Below are 17,036 nucleotides of genomic sequence, written 5' to 3' on the forward strand. Positions count from 1 at the left end.
CTGCCTGCGCATAACTCGGGCCACGGTGTGTTATTCGAAGGAACCTCGTTCCTCTCCTTCGTCCGTGAAAAATTAAAGATCCCGTAAAGGTTTCGTTTTTTCTTCTCGAACATTTATCAAGCCCGCGGAAACCGAAGAAACTGCACGGCCTGCAAAACGTAATCTCGCGCAACGCCCTCCCCAAAGACTATCCTTCCCCTTTCCCGCCTTCCTACTCTTCTCTCTATAATTTCGCATATCCCCACTCCCTTTTTCTCGCCTCTGTTCAGTGCTACCAACTCTTTTTAAATCTCGTGTCAATAATCATAGTTTCTTTCAGTTTTCCATTCCCGCCAATTCTTTGACGATAAATTTTGAATGCGGATAGACAACGGGATTCGATTTGAAATTGTTAACCTTTTCGCTTAGAATTCAATGAAATTTAATCGAATCTGAGATATAATATACTGTTCAATTTTATATCTATATAAATTATTTGCAAAGAGATAGAAATATTCAAGATCAGATTTTTATTTCGACGAAATGTATTGATATTTAATTCAAGTATAAATACGTTTCAAAATTGTATTCGATTTATTAAGAATGGTCTCTGAGAGTATATAATGAATTGAATGAATAAATTAATTCGATTGTATTCATTGTATTATCGATCCATATCCATCTTCATTTCTCGTGTATTTATTTAGGAATAATAAATAATTAAAATTATTTCTACAATAGTGAATAGTAGTAGAAATTTATTAAAATCTTCCCCTCAAAATAATCGTGAAAAAAACGTGTAAAATTTTTTACTTTCGAGAAGCTGCAGGCAACTTCTAATAAAATGTTAAAATTTAACATAATAAAAGGAAAATGGTTTTTCTCGAGGTTAGCCACGATTATTCTTAATACTTTCAAGCTTAAAGTGAAGTCGCTTAGATTTGAGAAATGGATGCTGTTAACGTGGAAACGAACAGCGGAATTCATTGCTTTTTATCACTATCCCTCTATAATTCAATGGACAAAAAGTTACAAGCAAAGGGAAAAAGCATCTTTCAGCATCTTTTCAACGTTAAACTTTAATAAGCGCCGCTTTAAATTACATTCCTCGCAGTTCCCTTTTAAAACTTTCACGATTCTCAAGTGAAATATTTAAATAAATAAGGCAAAGAGGGCTTAGTGTTCACCAATCATTCGTTCAATGTTAAAAATATAAGATTTGTTCACTCATTCCCTTCGAAAATTGCATATTCTCAAATTGCGCGATTAAAGAGAAATTTCTTTTCATTCTTTTCATTCGAAAAAAAAAAAAGTTTTTTCACAATCGCAAAGAATTCATCAAAAGACCTTTCATAAAGAATATATATATATATATATATATATATATATACTTTATCCACGAATCCTTCTCTGTTTGTCTTTTCCTCATTTTTTAATCTTTCTCCTATTTTGCACGAGAGTCATGAAGTATGAAGTATTCATTAAGTACGCCTCCCTTTTACGGATAATAATTCTTTGTTAATTAATAATCCTTAATCATCTTCGCGTAGCGAAGGGATAATTAATTTCTTTGGTTTCCTTTTATATTACGTCCACTTAAATTTCTTCCATCCGCATCTGCAAACTATTATAATAGCAAATGAATCACTTGTTACAATCTCGTTCAAGTTTAATACTTGTGATTAGCCTTAGATAACCTTAAATTTTATTCTGCAATATTTGCGCTACTATTTATACTTATATTTTCGAACTACGAAAAAAATTTCCATCTATCATACGTCATACCAATCACACAAAAATTTATATAGAGAATTATTTTAAAAAAAAATTCAGATAAATCCAGTAATGGATTTATACCGTGAACCAATTTACTTTTTTCGAATAGAATATCCCTTTGAACGCGTGAGATCAACTCTCAAATTATTATCATCTTTTCCCGTTCCGCCTGGAAATATTTTATTACAATTAGAAATTTAATAAAAAAGAAAAATGTTTCAGACGAAATAAAATTATCATTTTTATGTTATATCACATTTATCGAATAGTCTTATTTTCAGGACACCATTTTAACTATCCTCCAATTACAATTATGTATAATATATATATATTAAAAATCCATGTTTTTCTTTCAACTTAACAAGCTCTCAAATTGTCATCTTTTCTCATTCCTGGAAATATTTTATTACAATTAGAAATTTAATAAAAAAAAAAAAAGAAAAATATTTCACACAATTTCACACATTTACCAATTTCAAACATTTACCATTTTTACCAAACATTTACCAATTACCATTTTTATATTACATCATTTATCGAGTCTTATTTATATATGTATACATATATTAAAAAATCCATGTTTTCTCTTTCAACAAGCTCTCAAATTGTTACTATCTTTTCTACCTGGAAATATTTTACAATTAGAATTATATTACAATTAGAAATTTAATTAAAAAAAAAAAAAGAAAAAAAAAATGTTTCACATAAAACAGAATTACCATTTTTATATCACATTTATCAAGTAATCTTATTTTCGAAATACCACTTTAACTGTCTTCCAATTACAATTATGTATAGTATATATATATATATATATATATATATATATACATACATACATATATATATTAAAAAATCCATGTTTTTCCTTTCAACTTAACTAGCTCTCAAATTGTCATCTTTTCTCATGGAAATATTTTATTACAATTAGAAATTTAATAAAAAAAAAAAGAAAAATGTTTCACACAAAAGAATTACCATTTTTATATTACATCATACATTTTATATTTATCGAGTCTTATTTATATATGTATATATATATATATTAAAAAATCTTAACAAACTCTCAAATTGTTATCATTTTTTCCACCTGGAAATATTTTACAATTAGAATTATATTACAATTAGAAATTTAATAAAAAAGAAAAATATTTCACACAAAACAGAATTACCATTTTTATATTACATCACATTTATCGAGTCTTATTTATATATGTGTATATGTATATATATATTAAAAAATCCATGTTTTCTCTTTCAACTTAACAAGCTCTCAAATTATTATCATCTTTTCCACCTGGAAATATTTTATAATTAGAAATTTAATAAAAAAAAAAAATGTTTCACACAAAACAGAATTACATTAATCAAGTCTTATTTATATATGTGTATATGTATATATATATATATATATATATATATATATTAAAAAATCCATGTTTTCCCTTTCAACTTAACAAACTCTCAAATTGTTATCATCTTTTGCATCTGGAAATATTTTACAATTATAATTATATTACAATTAGAAATTTAATAAAAAAGAAAAATATCTCACACAAAACATAATTACCATTTTTATATTACATCACATTTATTGAGTCTTATTTATATATGTGTATATGTATATATATATATTAAAAATCCATGTTTTCCCTTTCAATTTAACAAGCTCTCAAATTCTTATCATTTTTTCCACTTGGAAATATTTTACAATTAGAATTATATTACCATTAGAAATTTAATAAAAAGAAAAAGAAAAATATTTCACACAAAACAGAATCACCATTTATCGAGTCTTATTTATATATGTGTATATGTATATATATATATATTAAAAAATCCGTGTTTTCATTTCATTCCTTTCAACTTCACAAGCTCGTTGTTGCAAGTTGCTGCAAGCCTGAGAAGGGCTCCGAGCTTAATCGCGGTTGATTCCTTCGTGACAGCTGTTGATTATGTTTGCGGTGTTGTAGAGTCCCGAGGATTCGGCTCGGTTGGCTGATAAGTGCGCTCGACGATCGCGTGCAAAAATTTCCCAACCGATCGCGTGTCCAACCGATGATCCAACCGCCACTCCTGTCCAACTTTCAACCAACTCGTCCGGATCCCGGGGAAACGCTGTCATCATGGATGAAACGGGCGTACGTGTGGATAAGCTTCTCGTTGTGTACACCTCGGATTGATTTCCGGACTATGGGAATACCTGGACACGAATTGCAGGTTAAAATTCGAAAGGTTCGAAAAGTTTTCGTACGAAAGTCAAAAGGAATCGTGAACGGAATGGTGGACGCTTTACGGAAATTTCGAACTGAGATTTCGAAAGGATTATTTAAAAGGGAAAGAGATAAAAATAAGTCTTTTTTTTTGGCATAGAAAGATCGTGTTTATATTTTTGGAAGTTACGAAGGAATTGTCAAATTCTGTATTATTCGTTCTTCCAAATTGTCAATGGAAAATTTTGTTTATTAAGAAGGCGAAAATTTCAAGTTTTTATAATTTAAAACGTATGATGTGAATCTCATTCGAGTAATAATTTGTCTTTTCCTACGAAAAAAGGAATATAGTGGAATGCGTTCGAATATCTAGTAATTTTCTAGGAATATAGTAATTTTTATATTTTTTGAGTTTTTATTACGATTTTATGAAAATTTTGTTGCTTAAAATCGATACTCACCGATAAGTATTCGTTGATAACAATTATTCATTTGCTTTTCACTGACATCTCTTGTTTTCTAAATTGGAAGGCCAAGGTTTCGTCGAATGTGCCCAAAATTCTACGTTCCTTCTCTAAAAAAAAAAAAACAAAGTTTTTAACTCAAAAAAATAAATAAATAATTTCTCAAATAATTTTTCATTCAAAGAAAAAAAAACAAAATTTTAAACTTAAATAAATAAATAAATAATTTCTCAAATAATTTTTCATTCGAGTAATATAAATACGCCTCGACGAATATTTCACGAAAAGAAGCAAAAAGAGTCGCGCGCCGAACAACGGAGAATAAAATCGTACACTTCGTAGCATCGGGAAGGTCTTTTTAACGGGCACGCCGTGTTACGAATAGCGGGAGAATCGACGGAATTCGCAATAATCGTCCGAAACTTGGAAGATGGTTGATTAACGGGCGGGGGGGCAGGAGCGAGTAGTTAGAGCAGATTCCGGGAATACTGGCAGTAATCGGACGCAGGTGTACGACAAACAGTCCTTGATCGAGCGTCATTAGTGAAATTATTGGTTCATTAGCGATTTGGCGATACGTATTGGCCGACATGTGGGCCGGCAAGGTCACGAGAGAGAGAGAGAGAGAGAGAGAGAGAGAGAGAGAGAGAGAGAGAGAGAGAGAGAGAGAGAGAGAGAGAGAGAGAGAGAGAGAGAGAGAGAGAGAGAGAGAGAGAGAGAGAGAGAGAGAGAGAGAGAGAGAGAGAGAGAGAGAGAGAGAGAGAGAGAGAGAGAGAGAGAGAAGTTTTAATTTGAAAGATGGATGCAACGGTTTATTATTATTGTTATGAACATCGATGTAAATAAATAACCGTTATTCGAGCATTTCGTATAAATAAAATTATCGAAATAATCCGAAACAAGAACAAAGAATCTTTGAACGGGAATCGAGATTCCAAATTTTTGAAAACATAAAAATTTGTTGAAGATACATATCTGAAGAATAGGAAGAATTTTTCATAAAATTCTAATTTTTCTACAATAAATAAAATTCATTTAAAAAAAAAAATATTTTTCCTCAAAGGAGAATGTAACAGGCTTTCCGAAAATAATCTCCAAGATAATCGATTGAAAAGAGTAGGAAAATAAATATCGAACCGAGTTTAAAAGTGACATTGTTTCAACGAAATTTTAATCAATTAATTTCTACAGTTTCTGTAGCGAATTTCCGGCCATAAGTTAAAACGATCGCGAGATAGAATTGGTCCACGGGCGTAGGATTCCTCCGCATCTCTTAGATTTACGACGTTATTACCGGCAATAACCGTTGACCCGTATCTGGCTGTGCTCCAGGCCGCATTATGTTTGCCGTTGTATCACCATCGTCGCACCGATATTCGGTGTGCGCTCGTTGGAAACTAGCCTCGACGCTTAGATTAGAACCGTGAGTGCCACGACGTCTTGCATCGACCGGTTTAACCATCCACCTTTACCCCCACCTATCCTCCCTTCGAATCTGTTTCCTTTAATTAATTATTCGCATCGATTTCACCTCTTCTGATCGGTCTCCTAGCTTTGACGAATCAAGCTTTCGAAGCTTCGATCCGATTTCTTTTTATCGATTATACACCTTCGATGGGGATAGATTCGTTGGGAAGTAAATTTCTTCAATTTGAATTTACCAATAACACGAAGAATTTTTACGTAAGATGGAGAATGTAAAGATCTCTCTGTTTGATTCAGTTTTAAAAATTCTTCTAATTCTGTAATCATTTGTGTAAAATGAAACCATCGACCTTGAAATCAAAGTGTAGAAAGAAGCAAAAAAAAAAAGAGCATTTCAAACTAAACTATTCCACTCTCTCACGAGAATTGGCGCGAATCGACTGCAATTGATCGAGATTGTATGGAAACATTGGAAAAAATCGGTAATAACGAGATTCGCGTTTAAAAAGGGACATTGGACTGCCTCGTCGTAATAATCCACCTTGTTCGTGGACACCGAGGATATTGATGTCGACCAGCAGACATCTCCACTTTTCTGGGAATCGCGATAACGGAGTTAGACTCGGTTGGTAAGTTGGACGAAAATCCGGTTAACCAATTACCGTGTAAACGCGTAATGGCCACTTGATGGCGCGCCGCGCGAGTCACTTAGTCGCTCGTTTGCCACCTTACGTCCTTATTACGGGGATCGATACGAGCCGGCTGCACACTCGATTCAATTGTATTCGCTCCGCCACGTACGAAATTGGAACGTACGAAATAACACGGACGGGAATAACAATTCGAACGAGGGTCGAGTTTGATCTTTAATTGGATTAAAAATCTCTCTCTCTCTCTCTTCTAATTTATCGATTTAAGGGGTAATCGAGGACATTTTTAATACTTTTTCATCGTGTTTAATGATGAACTCGATTTGGAAAATCTTGGTTTCTAATTATTTTCGATTCGAATCGAATTTTCGTCTAACTTGAAGCGAAGTTTGCTAATTAAAAATTATGATGATCGGAGGGAGAGGGAGAGGATGATTGAGAATCACTCGAAGTTTCGAAACTACTTAAACTACGGCAGCGGTTTAAATTAGCATTTGCTCAAAGGAAGTCGGATTGTTACAGTTTCTTGTAAACTATAAAGCTCGGGAGAGGGAAACTTATGGGTGTATTTCCAATTCGAAATTCAAGTTGCGTAACGGTAACGAGTTTTTACGATGACTTTTATTAAGCTGGGAGAAACTGAACTCTTTTCTTGAGAAACCGAGTTTCCTCTGCCAAGTTTATAATAATATTGAGATTGTCGATATTGCGCCGTATAAGCGGCAATTTTCAAATTTAGATTAAAAATATTTCCAATCAAAGAGAGATCGTTCTATCCTGCTAAAATTTAAACCAGTTATAGCACCAAAAATAGTGATTTGTTTTCGAACGAAAGATCGCTCAAAATTAAATATTCGCAAAATGTAATGATTTTTTTATACATTCCATGCGATAAGATTCGAATGTATAAAATATTCGATTCGCAAAACTTTGCAAAATTATATTAAAATTAATTTCCACGCCACCCTGAATTTTTTAATTTAACTTGTAATTTATATTATAATATATATTTAATAATAATTTCCCAATTTTAATTTTTTAAAACAATCTTATGATATGTAATCTTCTTATATAATTCTATAATTTAACTTCTTCTTTTAATAAACCTTTTTTCCTTAACATCCAATTCTCTAAAATTTTCCAAAATTTATTGCACGTTCGCCAAATTCGAACCGCTCTCGCCGCGCAGATATTTTACGCGCGAAATTCAAATCACGAATATTTGTTTATTTATATTATTTTTTATATATTGATTATTATTACGTATTTTTTATTCCATATTAAATTAAATGCAATTTTGTTAATGATTTTTATATATTTACAAAATAATTATAAATTATATATAAATTATTATTATTTTTAAAACAATCTTATGGTATGCAATCTTCTTACAATGATTTTTTCATCTTCTTTTAATAAGTCTTTTTCCCTTAACATCCAATTCTCGAAAATTTATTGCACGTTCGCCAAACTCGAACTGCTTTCGCCACGCAGATATTTTACGCGCGAAATTCAAATCACGAATATTTGTTTATTTATATTATTTTTTATATATTGATTATTATTACGTATTTTTTATTTCATATTAAATTAAATGCAATTTTGTTAATGATTTTTATATATTTATAAAATAATAAATTATAATAAAAAGTAATATTGTCAAGAAAAAAAATCTTCAAAACGTTTTCAAAAATATCGTCAATATAAAGAAAATCATTCAATTTCATCAATCTTAAATTATACCAAATACTATTAAAATTAATGTAACTTTGAGAGAGACAGAAAAAAGAGAGATGAATTTTAACGACGAAATTTTTTTCCCGCCCATAAATATTGAATTAATTTGCACGCCACCTGGCGGAATTTTTAAGCATTGATATTTATAGGTTAATTTTAACTATCTTATATTATAATATATATTTAATAATAATATTCCCAATTTTAATTTTTTAAAACAATCTTATGTTATGCAATCTTTTTACAATGGTTTTTTCATTTTATAATTTAACTTCTTCTTTTAATAATTCTTCTTTTTCCCTTAACATCCAATTCTCGAAAATTTATTTATCGAACCGCTTTCGCCATGCAGATATTTTATGCGCGAAATTCAAATCATGAGTATTTGTTATTTATATTATTTTTTATATATTGATCATTATTATGTATTTTTTATTCCATACTAAATTAAATGCAATTTTATTAATGATTTTTATATATTTACGAAATAATTATAAATTATATATAAATTATATAAAAATATTAATATATAAATTATATATAAATTATATATAAATTATAAAATTATAACGAAAAGCAGTATTGTCAAGAAAAAAATCTTCAAAACGTTTCCAAAAATATTATCAATATAAAAAAAATCATTAAATTTCGTCAACATTAAATTATACCAAATCCTATCAAAATTAATGTAACTTTGAGAGAGACAGAAAAAGATAAATTTTAACGACAAAATTCCCCCTCCCCCCATAAATATTTTTATAAAATATCGAAACGAGAAATATCCACTGTTTCAATCCGGGCGAAAATATCTTTTGCCTCATTGTTACCTTTTTATCTGCTTTCCACCCGAGTCCACTGCTTTCTGCTTTTTGAACTCGAGACAAATCTCGAATTATCACGGATATGCCCGTGAGTCTCGGCGCTAAATTAACCGTTTTCGGGGGCCGAGAATGGCTGACGACTCGATTCGCGCGCGCTCGCCGCAAAAACCGTAAAAATTACGACTCGACCGGCGGGGAAAAATCGTAGATCAGGGGATCTTCGATTACTTTCGCCATTACTTCCCGTTGTCGGATTTTTTTCGAGAAACTTTTATTTTACGAAGATATCCTCCCCCCTCCTCCCCCTCCTTTTTTATTTTGGATCGATCGATCGATTATAATAATCGAAATGGTGAAAATTTCACGGGAGTACGGTTTAATGAAGGAGAGGAACATAAGCGCGTAACGCGCCTCGAATTTCGAATATTAGCTGTAGAAAGTCGGCGGGAAGTTGGAAACAAATTTAGCGGAACAATCGAGCAGACAGCTGTGAAACTAGTTTTCACCGGCGGTGAAAATATCTCTCGATAAAATTTCGAAAAATATTACGACTTTTGAAAGTTTTTCCGTGAAATTGGGGAAACGTTTGGGAAAAATATTCGCGCGTAAAATAGTTATATATATATATTTATCATGTATGGAAATTTAACGAATCGATAATCCGTGGAAATTTATTCAATAATTGCGAGCGTCAAATATATTGGATGGAAAAATTGAAATCGAATTGAAAAATCTTCCCTCTTTTAAAGATTGAAAAGTAAGAATTAATAATTCTCTTTCTTTGAAAAAAAAAATAATAATAAACGAAGAATGTACCAATGAGATTAATTACCCCACGAATTAAAAGATTTAATGAATAATCTAATAAATAATTACTCGTATAAAAATATTCATTTTGATCAATAATTATTAAGTGTATTTAGTATGGTGAGGAAATAAGAAACAAAACATTGGATGAAACCATCCGTGGATTGGCAAAAATTTTTTAACGAAACCATCGATACATCACATCGAGTCTACAAAAGCGACCGAGTCTCCAATTGCTTTTCAAAGGCACGTTACGAATGTCCATGGCCGTGCCTTGGACAAAAATCCGTCTGAAATTACGTATATACTACTAGTGCTACTACTGTAAAAATAAAGTTCCTCGAAGTGGATATTTTTCAAGCTACGAAAATAATTATAATCAATACAATAAACCTTTCTCTTTCATATAAAAGGCTCATTCAACATTCTTCAAAAAAATTGTCAACACTTAACACTAGAATTAAAAGATTTAATATTAGAGAATATAATAATTTACTTATTCTAATAAATAATTACTCGTACAAAAATATTCGTTTCGATAAAATTCGAAATCTCGTCAACCGTCCTTTTTTATCGACACGCGTTATTAATTTATTCCATCGAAGGCAAGAGGCAAGAGCTTTAAGCTCATCCGATACCCGCGCATCCGATGTGTGAGTGGAATGGACGTATCGAGAAGAAGCGGGCCGAAATAGCATCGAGTCGATTTTAGCTTTAGAAGGTTTCTTGGCTTGGCTAAGAATAATACATCAAGCCTGTTCGATTTCTCGGCATCCCCGTTCCATGGAATTAGATGGGATCGGTTTACGGTTCTCGGGCCGGATACACGGTGTGTCGGTTACGTTACACAGGGAAAACCCTTTCCGCTTTGACGATTCGTCCGCTCTTCCCACGAAACAAGCAGAGAGACGGTAGGAAGGAGCGAGGGAGTGGGGAGAGAGAGCGAGGGAGTGGGGAGAGAGCGAGAGAGCGAGGGAGTGGGGAGAGAGCGAGCGAGAGAGAGCGAGCGAGAGAGAGCGAGCGAGAGAGAGAGCGAACCGGTGTGATTTATCGTTAAGGAAGCTCTGGTCGAAGGAACCGATTCGGACACGCGATGCTTCGATCGATACGAGAAAAATGGCCGCGTCACTATATTCGAAACTGTTTCTCTGAAATCCGCTTTCTCTGAAAATTTTCGTCAAAACGACGCCAAACCGCGCGAATTGAACGTTTGTTCCCGAGTGGAAAGCGATTTAAAATTTTTTACACTTGTTAACGCGAGTTACTTGGGGTCAATTGGAAATTACAACGTGATATTCGATCGATTTGTGAAATAAATAAAGGATAAAAGCGTCGAATTTTATTCTAAAACAATTTGATCGTTAATTAAATTACCGAGTTTATATCGTACCACGTATTTGGTGTAATGGTAATAATAAAATCGTTTTCGATGGTGGTACATTAACATGCATTTGAAATAATACAATTAATCAATTGAAGTGAAATTATATAGATTTCGTAATTAATAATATAGATCCGATGAGTTTGAATTTAAGTGCATTAAACATTCGTTTGATATATATATGTATACAGCGATTGTAAACATGAAAAGAATCGACGTGTGTTTACAATGCATTATATATTTCAGTTAACAAAGAGTTAAAATGATAATTGGAATAATCTGATTTTCGAATATTGAAATTATGAGTAAAAAAAAAAAAAAAAAAAACGCGTTTGTTGCACGTTGAATGTAATGAATAATGAATAACGATATCATATTTTTTTTTTTATATTTTTCAAATATCAAAGGATTCTGATGTTTGAATATATACATAAATATTTTTATATATTTATCGATATCCATTTTTTCGTAACGTAAAAATTGGTTAGAAAATAAAATTTTTGTGAAGATAAGAATTAAGAAAGAAAAATAATCATTTAGATTCCCTGAGAGAAATAATCGAAAATATATATCGAACGTGAACATGTTAAAGTTTCAGTCGACACATCAGATAGAAAGTACATACATTATATTATGTATCTATATGCAATATAGATGTATGCATAGCCTACCTTATATGTATGTATAACGGTTCTAACGGATACGCGGGTGGATGCATCCGATTTCATCTTCTCGTTTCTGCTTGGATAGACGCTTCCGTAAATTCATGCTCCATCCGTTCCATTTCGTTATCTTTTTAACCCTTTACCTCTCACTTCTTTCACGTGTCTATCGAAATAAAAAGTAAGAAATATCGCTGCATCTAGAGTGCAAAAGAATTCAAATGTAATTCTGATGTCCGTTTAATGTGAAAGAAGGAAATAATTTCTCAATTGAAGATAATTTTAATTAAAATTCATTTTGAAAAGATATATATTTTATCGATAGAAAGTATAATTAAATAAAATTAATGATATAAAATTTAAACCGTAATAAAAACTTATACCCCGCGAATGAAATTTCTTTTAAGAGGTATCTTTTTTTTTTCCTTTTTTTTGTAACGGAAAACAAAACGTGATCCGTGGAAAAATTTAACAAGAGAAGGAAAAATATAAAGAGGAAAGGAAACGATAGTTATCTTTGTGTTAATAGAAGTTGAGAAGAAAGCAAGTTAAACTCTTAATGGAATCTAGTGTCAGATACGAGATAAGGAAGTAAACTTCGATTGTGCAACTTTTACCACAGTTGAATCAACTTGAGTAAGAAATGTGTTTTCTCGTTACGCATTACGAGTATCTTGTGCCTTCCCAAATTAAATAACTTGTATTATTACATAAAAATCTGGCAGATAATTCTATACCGATAATTGAATTAATTATATTCCGAGTGTAATTATATACGAGAGTGTGATTATCTCTTATAAGTGTTATTTCAAAACTTACCAAGTTGTATATTGATTTAATCAATTTCACCAAATTGTGCTGGAAAACTATGGAAAAAAATTGTCTCTTTTCTTTCTTTTGGGTTCCTTATTTCATAACTGGAAAAACAGCATTCCACGAGCAACGTTTAAATACGATATTTTGGAATAGAAATTATTCCAATTTCTATCTTATTAATAATTATTTAACACTACATTGAAGCACTACTTAAATTTACACATTTATTTAAATTTCTTAATAAATTTTTATATTTGAATATTTTTTACTTGAAAAGTTTTTTTTCATTTATCTTTTTTTATTATTTATAAAAAACACTTCTGATCTTGATGATTTTTTAATAGTACCAAAGTTATTATTCTGAATAGACTTGCACTTGACAGTTTTTCTTTTTCATTAAAAAGTCTAAGAAAAACGTTTTTTTAAAAGGTTTCTTCGAAAGTTTCTTCAAACGATTGAAAACAGATTAAAAAAAAAATAATTTATTCCAATATAATATAATAAATCGATTGACAGTTAAATGAATTTTTATTTAATTTTGATTTCAGATAAAATTGAATTAGAATTAAAATTGATTGTTAAACTTTCACATCGATATCGAATAAAAATTTATTTCATTTCTAGTTTTATAGTTTGTACTGACTTTGGATTAAATTAGGTTAGATTAATATAATTTTAATGTAGAACAATAAGTAACTTCACACTAACACTATTCGATGATAATCTTGACAACAATTAAAAAATCATTGAAATCGAAGAATTTTTCGTAAATATTTATTCTCTTTATATCAAGAACAACACGTTACGCCATTTTCTTACATAGAGAACATCTTTTACACATTCAGAACCTCCATATTGAAAACTCGATTTGTCTGTAACACAACCATGCTCGGACGATAACGTGTGCAACAGATTCGAAACAAACAATGTCACCGCACTCATAATAAGTCATAGGTAAATTTCATCGCGTAATTTACAGAGAGCAGGAGACCATTAATAATCGTTGTAATACAGCGGAATACCATAATTTCAGTTTTGGTATCGCGGCAGCACCGGCAAATATTTGAGCGCGACATTAAAGAGGGCGCTCAAGTCGACGAAATCGGTGAGTCGAAGCCAATTGTATCCGTCTGTTTCGAGCAAAGTCGTCGCGAAAATACGTCTAAATCTTTAACGAGTCGAACACCCGGAGATCTACTCGGTCTTGCGTGAATGGTATAAGACTTTCCGTGTTCACCAGATTGCACGCCAGAAACTTTGCTAGTTCCAGGTTGAGTGTAATAATATACGGTTTGTTAGAATCTCGTATTTAAGACTCCGAGTGGCACGTGTACGAATTACTTGAACTTTGTCGTTTAAAATCGTTGCAACGGCTTTACTGGGTAATTCGATGTAAAGAGATAGCAGTGTTGCGCTTCAAGATCCAATTTGAGAAATTGGTGTTTAACTTTTGGATAGTTGAATCAATTACGTGAAATGCGAGGAAGAAGACGAATTCCTTTGTTATATGTTGCTTATTATATATTCCTTGGTGATTTTTAAAGAGGATTAATATGAGAATTAATTAATTACAAAGTTGGTCACGTATCATTTACATGTGTATCTATCTTATAAAAGTATAGAATGTTGATATATTAATGAAATATCTTTACAGAATCGATTCAAGAGGAAGAAAAGAAACATAACGTTGGTACGTCGTTTAATACAAAATTTTTAATTTATAAAAGCTTTCGATCATGTGTATAAAAATTTGATTTTGTATAAAAATCCATAAATTGTAAACAATTCAAATTTAGATGAAGCAAAATAATAATAAATAAAACTCAATCTATTTCAATCTTAAAAAACATTTTAGCATAACAATTTTTTTATTTGTTTTAGGTAAATAATTTTTATAAAAAAAAAATCTAAAATTTTATTCTTTGAAGTCAAGTTTTCAACGTAGATAGATATTGTCAAAGCAGAATTGGAACGATCGTAAGAGAAATGAGCAAGATCCGAAAATGGTTGTGATGTCAACGTGAAAGAATCGGTCGCTGAAGTCTTGACACAGTTACATGGGAAAGAGGAAGTTTGGTATGAGTGTAGATTTATGCACTCACTCGACCAACGTCGAGCTCGTCTTTCTTATGTAAATAGCAGAGCCATCTTGTTTACGCGAAGCCAGAGAGAATATCGCTAGGCAAAGACCGTATTTACCGGATTTTCATGTTCACTATGCGCAGTCGTCAAAAGAAAGTGCTTCGACTCGAATCAGACCGCGTTTATTGAAATAATGCGCTTAACTTTCTTTTTTTTTGAATATCAAATGTTTGCTAATTATTTTGCCAAATTGTGTACCTCGTAAATATATTTTTTTACAAGATATTTTTTCACTTTTTAAAGATAATTTTTGTGAGATATAAAATAATTTGAATGTAAATTAAAATTGCTCGGATAAAAATCGTGTAAATGAATTATTGATTTATATAAGGTGAAAAAAGAAATTTATAAGAATAAGTTTGCATTTAATGAAAATTTGTATAAATTATATATTTGTCTTTGCTATTATATTAAAAATAATAATATTGCTATATATATGTACGTAATAAAAATAAAATAATAATAATTTAATATTTATATAGGTAACTACGATTTTTTTTAAGAAATTTAAACGATAAATCAAACGAGAGGAATGATAGTGGAAATATTAGTCAATCTGCGACGGTATGAATACCTAAGTATATCCGAGAAGAATATGTTAGGGCTAATGGATTACAACATGAATTGTATTATACAGGCTATTTAACTTGTGTCAGTTATAAATGAAACAACTTCGTAGAAGACAGTTTTCAGAGAATAACAAATTCCATGCTGCCGAAGTAACTTCTTCTGGGCGACTTTGAAAAGCAAACGAACGATGAAAGATGATCCTCGCGTTAACTTTGACGGTAAACAGATTTCAAGCCAATCGATGAATAATCAGAAATCATTTTTTCTCCCTATTTTCGCCATATTATTATAAAAATAAAATAGATGTATATTTTATTAAAATAGATATTATAAAAATTCATTACATATAATTATGATTGATTATTTGTTTTAAAATATGACTATATAATAATTTAAGATATAACCTATATATAAACTACATAAGAGTTAGAAAAAATCCTGATCTATCTCAGAATTACCTATGGGGACATTACATTATCTCCTTTATCATTAAAAGCGATTCAATTCTCACGAATTATGACGAAAAAGAATAATACGAATTCAAAGATATAACTCCGCTTAAATATATCCTGCTTTAACAGAGGTTAAGTCACGTGACGTGCTTTTGCCGTCATCTTATCCCTACCACTGTTGGATTAGACAGCGGCATGTCACGTGATACGATGCAACGTTCGACATTGGTGAAAGCCTAATCACGTGACATATTTCCGTTTAATTTACAGTAGCAATGGGATAATAATGTCGCGTATTCTTCTTCCGCGGAAATTTGTCGCGAGGGAATCGAGTCATTTTTAATCATAAAGAGGGTAACCGCATTGTGCTCGTTCAACAAAATCCTCATACAAACCACGTTATTTTTTTCTCAAACAATGAAATTTTGAAAATACATCAAAGAAGAAGAAAAATCAGACGAAATTCGTGAAAAGGCATTGATCAGTTAATAAATTCAATTTCATCGATATTTCGCTATCTTATTTTCGATCCTTGTCATACATATTTTTTACAAATTCCACGTATCTCAGAGCGGAAGAAACACTTATTTTTACAAATTATCTGGATAATAAAAAATGCACGCGTTATCAATGTACACGTTATCGGTTATTGTTATTCGCCAAACTTTCAATTTCCATTTTCGAGCAATATCTCGAAATAAATCGCGAATCAAAGTTGTGCGTAAAAAATTGGATTTTTCTCCCATTGATACCATTGGCGAAATAACTTTATGAAATCGCGTTGTTCCCGAATCTGACGATTCGTTTCAAATATTCATGCACGCGCGTGCACGTTGTTTCGAATTGTAACGATAGCGTGTCGCGTTTGGCCACCGCGATAACACGATCCGGATATTTTGACGAAATCTATTCGTAAAAATTTCTCGTTCCGATACCGATTCGCTATTCCTTTCTTTCTTCCTTTTTTTTTTTTTTTTTCGTTTTTGATTTAAATATCGATGATGGATCAAGCTTGTTGCACTTGTATGCAACAGAAATCCATGCCAACGAAGATGAAACGAGAAACGTTGGTGTTTCGTTCCCGTTAATTTACCGAGCATAAATATCGAACAGCGCGCAGCAGCCCGGTTCTTCTACATTT

The 17,036-nt window shown here is 31.3% G+C and overlaps 1 long non-coding RNA gene across 1 annotated transcript; it reads right to left on the reverse strand.

Moving 5' to 3' along the window:
• Positions 1 to 3,329: 3,329 nt before the first annotated feature.
• LOC113218847 lies at positions 3,330 to 12,163 on the reverse strand. Its single transcript, XR_003304870.1, has 3 exons — positions 11,925 to 12,163; positions 4,430 to 4,542; positions 3,330 to 3,958 (listed from the first exon to the last, which is right to left on the reverse strand). It is a non-coding gene; the product is annotated as an uncharacterized LOC113218847 (long non-coding RNA).
• Positions 12,164 to 17,036: the final 4,873 nt, after the last annotated feature.

The sequence above is a fragment of the Apis mellifera genome, linkage group LG6 (genome assembly GCF_003254395.2).
Source record: "Apis mellifera strain DH4 linkage group LG6, Amel_HAv3.1, whole genome shotgun sequence".
NCBI classification, from domain to species: Eukaryota; Metazoa; Arthropoda; class Insecta; order Hymenoptera; family Apidae; genus Apis; species Apis mellifera.